A 13,506-nucleotide genomic window follows, 5' to 3' on the forward strand; every position below is an offset into this window, starting at 1 on the left:
CACATCTTACACATCTGTATGTCCTTAAGGGATAACAATTAGAAATATACGATGGGTCCTTATTAGTCCTGTTCAAAGCACTGTGAAGAAATATTTTACTAGCATTTCCCAGCTCTGTTGACGGTATTCTCTTTTCCCTGCCATTCTTGCTGCATCCCATCTGACCTTTGAAGTTGCTTTCTTCCTTATTTTGGGGCCATCACCACTATTTGCTGATAATTCTGTCCCCACCTCAGTTTCCTTGTCTAGAAATGGTTCCTCTGAGTCTGTTTCATGCACTAAGTCTTTTCTTTATCCATTGGCTCATTCAGGTGATTTGCCTCCTCCAAAACAAAATGTTTATTACTGATTTATTTTTCAGGTTGAACCTGATTTTTTTCCTCTGGCTGTTTTTCTTTTCCCTCTCCTCTTGCTTATGACAGTACTACTGCACAGGAAGAGGTGTTTGAAAGTCCTGTTGACTAGAAGTGTCACTTGCTGTTGGAGGTCTATGCTGACCCCACTGGGTAGAAATATAGACACAATTTCATATTTCCCTTGTGTTCCATCATTGAACTTATGTCTTTCTTTTCTCTTAGTTCTTCTCTACTGCCATCCAAGCTTAATTTAAGGAGTGCTTCTCTTTAACCATTTTGTGACCAGATTTTACAGACTATACAAGGATACTATTGACCCAAGTGCACGTCTTTGAGATATTAGGCTTTTACTTATAATTACATTATTTTATGGAACATGAGGCTTCCTCTTTTTATTTTACTGCAGTGCTTTTCTTTTGTTTGTTTTGCTACTTACCAAACTGGGAAAGGAATACCTAAATACCAGGATAGTGTATAGGTAACCACTGTTTCCTAAATCAAGTTCAGGAGCACATGGAAAAAAAGGTATTCCAGAGATCTTAATGAGCATCTTTTCTCCTCCAGGCCTCTACCCATGCCCTCTTTTTCTGTCTGTGGTACTCTAATTTGTTCTTGCTATGTTTGGTAGGCAGCTGTTCTAAGTTTTTCCCTTGCTGCTCCTTTTTGTACACTCCTACAGTCTTCACCCCAGAGCTGATGAGGCTCTTTCATTTTGACCTGCAGTATCTCCGTGAATTGCGGAGCTGAGCCCTGCCATCTAGACTGCCTTTCTGCTTCATTTTGCTTCTGACCTAAACCCCCCCTGCTATTCCAGGCCTGGCCTCTCATGACCAGAGACTGCTGACTCATCCTGGCCTGTGCCAAGCTGTGCAGTCGCTTAGCGATGTGGACAGGAGTCGAAGGACTAGAATGAGATCACTGAACTCATTTCACTTGTTGCTTACGGTACAGTCCAGCATGAGCTGGAAATGTAGGAACCTCAGCCTCCCGAGCAGAAAGAGTAAGTAGATTAAACACACTGCATCACCAAGTCCTCAACAAGCAGTAGTGGGGTGGCGGGTGGAGCTGGCTTTTTCATGGCCGTGTCTAGGGCATTCCGGTTCATCAGGAATGTTCCTTTGTCCTCTCCTTCCTCTCCTCCACAATCGCACCCTCCCCCCACCCCTTCCCTGAACTTCCCTTCTGAAAATGTCTGGATGGCACAGCAATGATCTGGGCAGAAATGAAATTTTGCTAATAAGCAGCCTCCACAAGAAATCCTAGAACGGTGACACTGTTGAAACTGCTTAGTTTGTCTACTGGGAACTGACATGAACTTCCCAACAGAATTCAAGGAAATGAAAAAAAATCTTTTTTTGTTCTCCTTTTCTTTCTGATTCTCTTTTTCTTTCTGTTTTGAGGGAGGTAGTTTCAGGAGACATGGCTGCATTCTGGTGTGGTGTAAAGTTTTCCGTCGGGAGACAATAATGAACATTCCTCTGGCAGGACGGGATGGGCTTTTTTTTTTTTTTTTTTGTTTCTCTTGCTGTTGTTTATTTATAAGACATTTCCTCTCAGTTAGTAGAAGTTAGATCGTAAGAGGCTCCAGTGATTTTCCTTCCACCTCCCCTCCCTAATTTCTGTGCTTCAGCACTCTGGAACACTGTGAACTTGACAAACTAATCAGAGCAGGGAGCTTAGCAGCCAGGCCTGGACACTCTCAAGAGACTGTGCTGATTCTCAGTCGATACTCCTTGGATCAGGAACCATAGTCCTGGTGAGTGGTGAGGTTCCAGAATTTGATGTGTCAAGGATTCTATTCTTGGTGTCTCTGAGGCAGTCAGGAAATAACGAGTGTTTTTAAAAAGGAAAAAAAGAATGCAGTTTTTTTTAAAAAGCTACCAAACAATCCAACGGCCTGATGAAGATTTTACTGTGCACAGCTGAGAGCACTCTATGGACAATGGCTGAGCCTTGAGTCTGTGTTCAGGAGGAGCCTGCAGGCTTAGGTTTCATGCTGCCACTGATGGATGTCAGCCTTGGCAGGCCTGGCAAACATGCTTGTGGGAGGAGGGAGATAGGTGAGTGAGTGCAGCTGGGAGGTAGTAGTCGGGGTGGTAGGAGGGGGAAGTGAAAGTGGGATTCATGGTTTGTTTGGAGTTTCTCTCTACCAACTTTTCATGCATCTCTCTTCTGCACGTTTACATTATGCTCAGAATATATAACGTACCCAGCTAAGCAAGAAAAAGAAGTGGATGCATAGCAGAAGAATATTGTTAATACTGTTCTTCTAAAGATCACTTTGCTAAGAACTGGCTGTTTTTAAATGTTAGGGAAACTCCCTCCACCCGACCTTTGGAAAATATTATTTGTCATACCCTCTTCTTTATTCTTCTGCATTCATGATATCAAACAGAAGAATGCAAGGAGAATCCTTATTTGGTTCCAGGGAAATTTATCATTGTGACATAGGAAAACTAGATGACTGTCCTCACAGTATTAAACCCAAATATAGTATTGTCCTCAATGTAAGAGATTCTGATTGAGTGTGCTCTGGGAAGTTGTCGAAGGAATGAAATGGGGGTGGTTGCATGCTGTCTGATATGAGACTAGCAGAGGAGTCAACAGACCAGCTTTTGGTTCCAATACATGCCTTCCGTGTCCTTGTTAATAATTCACACTCTCCCTAGAAGTGGAGTTTCAGTTGGAATGTGTATTTGTCTTTTACCGTCAGGTCCCTACTTAGTTGCTCTTTCAGAGGTATTTGATCTTACTGTGTTTTCTTGTCTTCTTTCCAATTTCAAGAATCCAGCATGTTCCAAAATATTAAGAGTGGAAAAAACAGAAAACAAAAAAACATGGTGGCCATAAAAGCATTTGATTGTGTGGCAGCATCTGAAGTGAATTGCTCTTTGGAGAGAGGGAGGAGTCTTTGATGTCCCCAATATGGTTCTCATAGGCTAAAACTTCCAAGAACCACAACCCAGCCTAAGGGGCACTTACTCGATGTTCTTAAATATTTGGAAAGAGATGCTATTTTATTGTTTTAGTTTTCCTTGCTATTAACACATTGCCAGTAGATTCCTCCTAAAAGTTGAAAATGCTTTAGCAATAGTTGATTTTACATTTAACCAGATGTGTATTGTGTGTGCCTGTTGTGTGTACTCTTGTCCAAGCTGGTACGGTCATCCAGCATATTACAGTGATACTTGGCTTTGGAATTTTGTTTGCTGCTCTGGGCGATTCAGATTCTTAACCATTGAACTCACGCATGCTCGTTTATTCCTGTGGTCCCTACAGACACTGACCCCTGCTACAGCCTCATCAGGGTCTGTCAGTGACCTCTAGAACAAAGAGTCAGCTTCCTTTCACAATTCCTGTAGTTTGTGAGGCACATCAAATTCCTGAGCTGTCATTGTGATAGGAAGCAGTCCCAGAGTTTTATTAGGACCAGTGTGCTGAAAGTTTAATGGTATATAATGGAAAACTTGCCTATTTCAGTTAGGCCATGTTAGTTATGACCATACTACTTGTATGTGTAATGTTTCTTGGGGATTTTCCATTAATTCTTTTTTTCTGAAGAAAGAAGTTGAAAGGGAAAATAGTGTTAATTTTTTTTTTAAGTTTGATATAAAAAATGTAACTAGTTTTACCCCATTACCACCAAGACCTATGTTAGGTTGTGCCTTCCTCAGTTAACACTTAGGCTGCACAGACTGCTGGGAGAATTGTCTGTTAATCTCTGGTAGGGATGATGTCCATTAGGACTGCACTGAGGGCAAGCTGTATATCTAATACTTAGAAAATATTTTATTATTGAAATCCCGTAGCCTGTACATGAAATTTTATGAGCATCTTTAAGCAGAAAACAGGTAAACACAAATATCTAAGGGTATATCCCAAGAGATGACATTTAAAAAATATAACCTGACAGAGAAATTTTCCTCATTGTTGCCAAGACCTGGAGTTCCACATGGCTGTGGAAGAAAGAATTCTATGGCTAAGTTGGAGTATTTAAGTCAGAATTTGATCAGTACACCTTTGACAAAAAGGCAAGATAATGATGTATTTCTTTCCATTTAAATGGTTGTAAATGGTTACCTGATCTTTTCAAAACCTATGTTATAAACCTTCACAGTGTACTATCAATAATTCGGTTTTCCAGTGCTGATCCCCCAAATTTTTATTTCATTTCAGAGGATGCACGTTATAAAATGTATATTATCTTGCATGTGCATTTTTGCTGTAAGCACTTCCTATGTTATATTTATTTAAATAGGCAGTCACAAAGAGACACAAATGACATTGCTAAATAACAGAATTATTATTGCCCCAGTAAGAAATTATTCTTTCTTATTTATATACAAATGCTTTTTGATATTTATGTGATTTCCTTTTAAAAGATACATATCTTTAAACATTAGGATGAAGGCGTTGATTCATTATATCATGTGATTGTATATGTATGTTAGCTTATGCATAATCACATACCTATATTCAACTATTAAAAATATAACCAAATCCTAGCTAGGCTTACTTGCCTTTGAATTCAATCAGACGTTTTGCAAATCAACCATAAGTGAAATGTAGTTGACATTTTATCACACTGACAACACAGAAATTTTGCACAAATATTTATGAACAATATCTGCAAAAGATAAGATTTGGTTAGCTGATAAGATTGGTAATTATCCTTCATTGAACATACATGTTAGATTACGAGCCTAAATTCTATTTATGTACAACTTCAAAATATTAATTGCTATATGTATAAAGTAGTTTAAAATTAAGTAGAAAGAAATTAAATTGCTTTTAATTATCTGAAAATTGAGAATATATTTAATGATTCACTTTATTTTGTAAGAATGAATTTATATACAAATGACCCAGTTTATTCTAGTTTCTCGGCTACTTAGTTGTACATTAAATACTTTGATGCTGTATTTACATATCAGCATCAGCAACTATAATTTCCCAAATACCTTTTCAAGATAACCAGCCAAGACATATTCTTGTGAAGTCACACTTTTCTTTGAAGCTTTCCATAATAACCCAGATTAAAAGTGAACTTCCCCTTCTGACATTAATTGCATTTTAAAATTCGGTAGCTTTTGTTTGACACTTATCATGTACTGCTTTGAACTGAAGTTTTTTTATATGTATGAAACTACACGTGGTTAGAGGAAAGGTACTACATTTTATGTTTATTTATCTCCCTTCCAACCAATGTCAAATTGCCTTAATCTGAATGGAGGATCAATGAATATGTGATGAATGAATGAATGGATGAATGGACGGATGATATCTATATGGCAGTGCATTGACATTGAGTACGTATTGCTTATCGTATGGAAGAAATACATCCAGAAAACAAATCAACAGATTCTTCTATATCTGAATCCCTTAAACTCCCATATTAGATCTTCCAGCTAGCTGACAGCAACTCCAGTCATTTGCCAAGGTAGCTTTCCTAATCTCCACAATGCCCAGGTGATTTCTGATGGGACGTGGAGTCTTGAGCTCGCAGTAGTTCCCTTCATTTTCCAGGACTCGTGAGGGGGCCAAATACCCAGGTTGGTCTGCTCCTGCAGTCTGAAAGTACCAGACTGGCCTCTAATGTATCATATTGACCGAAGGCTCCTCCAGCTTGTCAATACTTGCCTACAGTCAGTCAGTGGTTCTTCCTTTCCTCAAACTGAGCATCTAAGGAGCTCAGGCTGATGTCAGATGTGGAAAGGCACGAAGACTAGCTATGAATGCCCGTGAACTAGACAGGAGAGGGGTGGGGCAGACAGACAGCACAATAAAGAGAGGGGCAAGAGGACAGGCAGCCAAATCATTTCCACGATCTTAACAGGCCCTAATTAAATGCCCTGTTTTAGGTAAATAATAGCTGAAAATAGCCAAGGGCAACTGTTTCTCATGAATAAGTAAAGAAATTGGTGGGATCTCTTGGTGCTTCCTCAGTCAGTAAGCTGGAGCACACTAAGGCACATTTGGTGCTCTGGACACATCGGAGGAGAGGGGCCCATTCCAACACCCCAAATGGTACCCTGCTGACACGAATAACATCCAGAGACTAACTTCATATTACTACAAGCTGACCCTAATAAACAATAATTAAAAGAAGCCACAATATTTTGTGAAATTTAATTATATCTGTTATCAATTGTCAATCAATGGTCAATCAACTTGGCAATCCCCAAACTACATCTAATTCTGTCTCCTACACTGAATTCTTTTCTAGAGCTTCTAATATATATAAATGATACGTACTAGTTTGATTTCCATCTCTTTTTATTTTTCCTATTTATCCTCCAGGAAACTGAATTCCTAGATGTAAGCAGCCAGAGGGAGAAAAAGGAGCGATTCACATAACGGATAATTAACCCTTGAACAATGGAAAGTTAACTCTCCATAGACATGCCAAAAACTGAAATGTTTTGTTGTTGAATATGTTCTCCTTTGGGTGTTAACACGTAGAGGACATCTCCATTAGCACAAACTTGGCACCAAACAACCTGTTCATTCTCAAGCTACAAATGCCACACTCGCCTTCCAGTTCATTCTGGCAGGATTTGTAGCATGATGTCCTCTTGGGTAGTCATGTACAAACCACTCTGAGGGGCAAAATTGTATGAGTGCCTAATCCACTTTTGAAAATGAAAGAAAAGGATCTGTTTTTATGAAAAGCACCTAATAAGGAAAGACACAAATTGTAATAAAAAGTGTTAGCACCTTGCATCTCCTGTTAATTGCCTTCCTAGTCAAAAGGAACCAAAATAGTGTAATAAATGTTAGACGTACATCATAAACTGAATGCAGAAAAATGTCTCTTCCTTTTAACAGTGAGTTAAAAGAGTAGCAAACCTTAAACTACCCATATTGCCTTAACTTAGGCTCCTATCCTTATTCATCTACTTCATTTGTCTAATGAGGATAATAGTACCCATTTGACTTATTTACCAGCATTGTTATGAGGATCAGATTACAAAGACTGTCTCTTCATTACATTCATTAAACATGGATTTAACATTCATTCATTCACTCATTTATTTATTAATGCAGGAAACATTTTTGAACCATATTCTGTGTCAGATATTATTCTAGAAGCTAAAGCTTGATTCATTTGTTAACAAATATTTATTAAGGAGCACATGCTCTGCACCTAGCACTTTTCTAAGGGCTGAGGATACTACAGTAAACAAAACAAACGGGAGTCTCTATTCTCAAAACACTTACTTTTTAGGCAGGGGAGAAAGATGACAAACAGGTACCTATGTAAAATATATAGTATGTTAGGTAGTGATAAGTGCTGTGGAGAAAAGTGAAATAAGAAAGAGAGACAGAGAGAGAGTGTGTGTGTGTATATGTGTGTGTGTGCCAGGAGTAAGGTTGCAATTTCAAACTGGGTAGAAACGGAACGCCTCACTAAGGGGACAACATTTGAGAAAGGTAAAGAAGCAAGTTTTGTGGATATCTAGGCAAAGGCTAGAACTGGAACTACAAAGGCCTGGAACTACCAAGTGCAAAGGCCCTGGACAGAAATGGAGTTATATCAGGCAAGTCTGAGGGGTAACAAGGAAGTCTGTGTGCAGGATCAGAGTGAGCAAGCAGGGGGATGGTAGCTGTAGCAGGGAAGGCAATGGGGGCCTGAGCACGTGGGCCTTTATATGCTGTTGTGAAGGTTTTGGCTTTGTCACTGACAATACAGAGATGAAAAGACATGACCTCAAGTTGCTCCTTGGTGGAGAGGCAGATAGGGAAGCAAGCAGGGATAATGGCATATGCTAAGTATCGTTAACTGGAGGATGCTCAAGGAACCTCGGAGGCACAAAACAGTGAATGTTTACCTGAATGTACCTTGCGGTAGAGGGTCAGGAAAAGCTTCAGAAAGGAGCTAATAAGTCCCTTCTGGGCCTTGAAGGATTTTCCCAGATGGTCAGAGGGAGGAAGAGCATTCAGTAAGAGGACCAGAAGGGACGAAGACACTTAAAGAGGAAATAGCATAGCAGAGTTGGGGAACAGTATCACTAATGTTCAGGAGAGGAGTGTGGAGAAATGATGCTATAGATGTAGGCAGGGAACAATCATGTTGGGCCTTGACTGCCACGCAAAGATGTTTTAACTTCATCTTGGGGCATTTGGGGAGCCATTGAAAGGTTTTAAGTAGAGAAGGTTAATGATCAAATTGTGTTACAGAAGATCACTCTGGCAGCATGGTGGAGGATAGATTGGAGGAATGGGAGAATAGAGACAGAAAAATGAGTTAGGAGGCAACTAAAATTGTTCAGACAGAACACAATGAAGCTCTGAACTAGGACAGTAACTATGGGAATAGGGCAGAAGAGACACGTTCGAGAGATAAGAGGCAGAATGGACACAATTTAATAACCTTTGGGCTGGGCATCAAGAGAAGGAGGAGTTTGGGATTGCTCCCAGGTTTCTGTCTTATACAACTAATCAAGAAAAGCTATGAGGAGGAGGAATGGGTTTTGTAGGCTGGGGGAAGATGATAAATTTGCTTTTGAATGTGTTAATTTTGAGATGTTGGGGAATTATCCAGACTGATGCCTGGTAGGCTGTTGGATTTAGTCAGGAAAGCTGGAGATAGGTCAGGGATAGAGATAAGTTTGGCAATCATCTGAATCATCAGCTTCAGGATAATAGTTAAAATTACAGAGTGGACTTTTCTCAGGGAAAATTTATTGACAGAAAGCAAAAGGGAGCAGATCCTTGGAGTAAAGCACATTTATGGCAGAGAGAGAGAAAGAGGAGTCTTAGAGAAGATTATTCTGAGCAATTATTATGTGCCAGCCATTGTGCTAGATTGTGGAGGAACCAAGATGACTAGTATCCAGATCCTGCCCTGAAAGCACCCACAGTTTGTAAAAATATAAGAGGTTTCTATCACCGCCAACCATGGACAGTGCTAACAGAGGAAATGTCCAAGCATAACAGAGAAAGTAGTACAGAATATTTAATTAGCATTAAGGGAGATTATAAAGGCAGAATCCTGGAAAGTTTGCTGCATGCATGTTGCCGTACAGTTCATTTCTGATTTCTCTAATACTTGTATGTATATGTTCTGGTGTTAGCATGGGTTCAAGCTATTGGCAAAACAAGCCAGGTGTAAATTATGGTAGAATTGAAATCGATAGTGCTTTGAAGCACTGGAGTGCCCAGCTCACATCAGGGCATGCGTCTGTGTTCACTGAAACATGGCTATCAAGTGCACCCCGAGTCATTAGATGTGTTATCCAGTGAATAACAGCATAATGATATTTTAGCAGAGCAGCCTTATGATAAATTCTGCTTTAGTGAAACTCCATATACAGAGCAATTTCTCCTGGCCGTGTACATTGCATGGCAAAGAAAGGATATCCTGCTGTGTATCTGAAGGCTGTAATTTCATTTAGGGGTTCTATTGACATCGTAAACTGCAAGAGCAGAGCTCAAGTGGCTATTTAAGTCATAGGAACTTCAAGCTAAAATTACTGCCTAGTCCTAATCGCCACCTCCGAGGGACTCCTGCCTATATATATGTGTTTTATGTTTCTATCTTTGTGTCTATAAATACTCAAATCACTCCAGGGGCTGAGGTGATAAGCCATCCTAAAATATGACAGGTGTCTGTCACCTTTGCAGCTGGTATAGGCTAAGGGCTAAAAGCAGTTATATTATTCATTGAAGGTCAAATGTTAAAAGGGGCCAGAAACTCCCCAACAAGTTCAGAATATAGGTGTTCTTGTTTTTCCGGTTGAAGATATTCTCTATTTCTGTTTAAGGTCAGAGTCTTCCAGCATGTTGAGGCTAGAAAAGTTGGGACCTTTAAACTTACCTGTACATCAGAGTTTACAGCTTGTAAGTGTTTGCCCCATTCTTTCCTCTCTTTGCCTTGACCCATGATCTCTTGTGAAAATACTAGTACTGGATAATCTTGGAATAGTATCCACTAAGGTAGAGATTATATACAATGCCCCACAAAAGTGATTCCCTAGACGTCTAAAGTGTCCATTCTGTCCTGAGATACAGTCAAGCTGAAAATTGGAAGCCATATAATTGACTTGAATGTTTATTCTCTGAAGAAAATAAATTTAAATAAAATTGCAAATTGTCAAATTGTGTTTATTAGATGATGTTTTGGAATTGACTCCAGGAGACCAACAAGGAAAGATTCAAAGCTATGTATGTTTCTCTTTGGTTTTTAATGAAAATGTTTGTGCTCCTACATCAACTATCAACTTTGTCCAGAGAGGCCACTACAAAATTAGACACTGGAGTTTAAACTTATTCAGTCATTATGGCTGACATTTTATTTGGTCACTCTCTTTCCTGGGCTTGGGAATCATCTATCTACATACTGTCTTAAATACAAAATCCCAGCAGGATTATCATGGTTCAGAAAACCACAATAGTAATAGAACTTATGACTCCTCATAAGGTAAATGTGTTTTCAGTGATCTTACTAACCCTTATATCACCCTGTAGAGGAATGGAGGATGGAGACGTAGATAGCTGAACCCCCAATTAGTGGCTGAGACTGAAGATTTTACTTTCCATATTAGCCTGACTATTGTTCTACTGCTTCATCACAATATTTCTTTATTGCTTAAATAGTATAATTAAAAATTAAAGTCTATAAGAGCTGAATCTCTCTCATCTGTTACCATGATATTTTCATTATATTCCTGCGCAACATAATATGCCATTGTCACATTTCTGAGAAGCGATACTGCCCTAGTAAGAGTATCCTCAAATCATTTATATCCATGGGAATGTAAAAAAAAGAGAGAGAGATATTATGTAGACATAGATAAGCTCCGTCATGAAGAAGTACAACCCTCCTATTGTTCTCCTGGATTTAGGCAGCACAGCAGAGTGATTAAGAGGGCAGACTCTCTGCGCTCTGCCACTTACTAGCTATATGACCCTAGGAAAGCTATTAAATTATTGTGCCTTAGTCTCTTAATATATAAAATGGGGATGATAATGATACCTTCGTCATAAAATTACTATGTGGAGTAAATGACCTAATAAATGTAAAATAATAAAGCCAATACTTGATATACAGTAAGCACTCAATAAACATTAGCTGCTACTATAATCACCATTATCATCCTCCTCTTCATCGCTTCTTCCTATACTATAGAGTCTTGGTTAATACCTGTTAGGAAAATTCCTACACGTGTGTGCATGCACACACATACACACACGCAAACACACATGCACACACCTCATCCACCTAACAGTGCTTGCTTACCTCAGCTGTGGGCTTAAGTTTCACCTATATGTTAATTTCAACGTCTTCCTAAGCAGAGAACATATAAGGACTCCATGCTTTGGATGAGGTGGGTTTGATACTAAATTCAGCCTTCACACTGGTTTTAAGTACTTGATGAAGAATTACGCAGTGGCTGGTCCTCACTCCTATTACTCTAGTTGTTTTCATCTCATCACTTAAGACCTTCCTAAATCATAAATTCTGCTAGGCATGATCTAGTCCAAATCTACTGATGGGTTCACCATTATAGTTTCAGCTCAATAAATAAATGTGTAGTAAATGAATGAATGAATGAATGACTGTTCTAGTTTCACTGTCTTCACTTAGGTCCTAGTGCTGGCTACCTGTTGTTCTAAATGTTAACCTCATTGTTTATCTAGGCCAGTGCATTCACTAACCCTAGTTATTATTCTGTCTTCCAATCCAGATTCTGCTAGTTATTTTTCTCCTCTTGCCTGATTTGAAATTCTCAGTACGGATATCCAGTCACTATAGTAGGCCTACCCTCCTATCTGCCTCATCTTTTCCTTTGTGGAACCATTGACACTATCCTTAGAACTGTGTTCTTTATGCCTCTGCCTATACCTTCTTCCCATTTGAAATCTGAACTTTAACCTTATAAGTGTTTATTATCCATTTGTATTTTAATCTGATACCCTTGGTTCTAACCTTGATTTTGATCTTCATATCATGTGTTTCACACACCCTTTTGTATATTTATTATATTTTGATAAAAATATGCTTACATCAATAGTAAGTGAAAGCTGATATCAAGCCCTATCTGTAAGAAACAGTATTCAACCACCTTGGCAGACCACGTGTTGTACCATTTGTTATGCCTCCACAATGGTCCTTATCTTAGTCCCTTGATAAATATCAGAGACCTAATATCCTGAACCTGGTCTCAGTTGCCGTATACCTGCTCCACCCCTAGGCTGATGCTAACAAACTTAATTAATGTAAAATTTAATTGAGCAATGTTGGAATTAGTGTAGAATACATCTAATAGTAAATATCACATGTAAAAGGGAGAGAAACTAACAGCAAAATCCAACATCATTGCAGCTGGTAAACACCATTCACCATTATATTTTGAGGTATTTATTGTGTTCCTCTTATTGTCCCTTTTTTTTGGAAGGGACTCATAAAAAGGAGAGAAAAAAAATTTTAAAGAAGAGGTACAATTTAAATTTAGAAACAAGTATGATACTAAACTTAATTAGTATTTCTCACAATAGTTAACAGGGTTACTATTATCAGTGTTACTATTATCAGAGACAATACCTGCTTACAAGGAGCTTCTAGTTTGTATAGTCTTGTTGCAGAGATTAGTAATTAGGTCCTGAAACTAATTAGGTGGAAATCACTAGCCTGTTATTATGCACCAAAATGAGCAGTGAAGAAAGTCAGTGAGTGCTGCAAGAATTCACATCAGGGAGGTTTCTAATGGTATATGGGAGGCTTGATAGCAGAGGGAGAACTTTAGCTGAGGATGTAAAAGCTAGGCATTGAAGGATAAAGGAAAAAGGGTCTTTTGGAGAGAAGGGAAGATGGCGTGCAGTGCTGTGATACCAGATAACAGAGAAGTAGGGAGAACGAAGAAAAATTCTAACCTGCAAGAAGGCACAGCAATGGGAGTGAAGTTGATGCATACAGGAAGTAATGAAATTGGAAATAAGATCCATGATCATGAAGATTAGGACATGAATTTGGAAAGGCAGGTGGAGTCCAAAATTTATTTTATGTGGGTGATGAGAACAATAACTGGCATACAGTTAGAACTCAGTAAGGGTTTGCCGAATAATTGACACGTTTTAGAGAGGCAAGCAAAAATAATGAAAGTGGTGTTTTAAGAGTTAACCTGGCTATAGTGTGCAGGGTGGTTTG

At 38.9% G+C, this 13,506-nt stretch overlaps 1 protein-coding gene across 7 annotated transcripts in view; it reads left to right on the plus strand.

The window, feature by feature from the left end:
* The window catches only part of ZBTB20 (zinc finger and BTB domain containing 20), an 837,083-nt gene that overhangs the window by 525,625 nt on the left and 297,952 nt on the right, over positions 1-13,506 (plus strand). For 2 of the 7 annotated variants that reach the window (XR_012331521.1, XR_012331522.1), the window contains one exon: positions 6,657-10,918. The exons of 3 other annotated variants lie outside the window; for them this stretch is intronic. The gene's annotated coding sequence lies outside the window, so the exon portion shown is untranslated. Of the gene's footprint in view, positions 1-845; positions 1,357-6,656; positions 10,920-13,506 lie in introns of those variants that run through there. 2 more of the 7 variants (XR_012331524.1, XM_073804215.1) reach the window with 2 other exon arrangements.

Source organism: Tursiops truncatus, chromosome 4 (assembly GCF_011762595.2).
Source record: "Tursiops truncatus isolate mTurTru1 chromosome 4, mTurTru1.mat.Y, whole genome shotgun sequence".
NCBI classification, from domain to species: Eukaryota; Metazoa; Chordata; class Mammalia; order Artiodactyla; family Delphinidae; genus Tursiops; species Tursiops truncatus.